The sequence below is a fragment of the Oryctolagus cuniculus genome, chromosome 5 (assembly GCF_051225735.1).
Source record: "Oryctolagus cuniculus isolate XC-2025 breed Fujian yellow rabbit chromosome 5, ASM5122573v1, whole genome shotgun sequence".
In the NCBI taxonomy this organism is placed as follows: Eukaryota; Metazoa; Chordata; class Mammalia; order Lagomorpha; family Leporidae; genus Oryctolagus; species Oryctolagus cuniculus.
The window spans coordinates 105,065,128-105,066,423 of NC_142871.1; the positions used below are offsets into that span (position 1 = coordinate 105,065,128).

The following is a 1,296-nucleotide window of genomic DNA, read 5'->3' on the forward strand; positions in this document are numbered from 1 at the left end:
TGAAAACTGAAACAAATTGTTCTTTTTAAATTTTGAAACTATAAAACACATGATATGAGGTAAAAATATACACAATTTTGCTCTAAACATACTAGCTCACAATTCAGAAGCAAAGTTAGGAAACAAGAAAAGTTAAGAGAAGTTTGAGGGGAAACTGCCTGTAGTTATTTTAAATTTTAACTCACCTCCAGATGATGATAACTAATTGAAACTCTTGTTTTTATCACTTCATATTAACTATATTAGAAAATATAAAACATTCAATTGTGATAGATGAATTTTAAGATTAAATATACAGACTATTGAGATTTTGTTTTAAATTAGATTCTTTAGAAAAGATAACATATTGCATCAATTGTTGTTTTTGTGAGGGGAGGGTGCACAGTCCCCGGAGGTACTGGAATACCAGGTCCACGCAAGGACCCAGTATTTTTCCAGACAGAGCAAGTTTCTATTCCAACTCCCTGCTCCAAAAATCCATTTAATATATTGTCCTCGGATAGAGGAGGTATCAGATATGAAACTGATAAGAACAGGTACTCCACTTGATCTTAACCAAAAGGCCAAGAAGCGATGCCTCAATTGTTAAAAATAGTCCAGTCCTTGTCTGTACGGAAGATGTCTTACAATATTTCCATTGTAGACATCCCACTGTTTCCTTGGAAAGTTTCAGCCAAGGAAATCATAAAATAAATGGTATTGGTAATTTGTTTCAGCAATGTTATATCTCTTTTCAACCCCAGGTTTGAACATGTATTACCTCCTTTTTGAGTTGTTCATTGTTTCAGATCCTGCTTCTCTTCCTTTTTATCAGTATGACATTTTATTTTGGGCAGTTTTGTATTATAATTATTTTAAAAATATGATTGTTTCAGATGCCAAAACTCTTGAAAAGCAGTGTATTACAGGAGTTTCTAGCCCATGACAAGTTTGATGTCTTTCATGACCCCTGTGGGGAAAATTTTCCATGTGGCCAATGGTAAATTAGATGAGCAATTTCCATTATTTTTAATGGGCACTGTGGTGTGATTGCATTCCTAGTGAACATAAATTTACCCTTTGATGATCAGAATAAGCCTCAGGGAAAATTATGCAACTGATGTATTTAATTTTTCTCTTACAATTGAATAACCATAATCAGAAATTGTAGACATCTTTTTTTTTTACCAAATGATAGATTTATAAACTTAAAGCACACATTTTTCATTATATTTAATCTGTTCACTCTAATATCTAAAAGCAAGTGATTAGTATAGCCCAGATAAAACTTTATTTCTCTATATTTTATAATCTTGA

The 1,296-nt window shown here is 31.9% G+C and overlaps 1 pseudogene; it reads right to left on the reverse strand.

The window, feature by feature from the left end:
* Window positions 1-372: 372 nt before the first annotated feature.
* On the reverse strand, window positions 373-575 carry LOC127493384 (U2 spliceosomal RNA; annotated as a pseudogene).
* Between the last annotated feature and the right edge of the window lie 721 nt (window positions 576-1,296).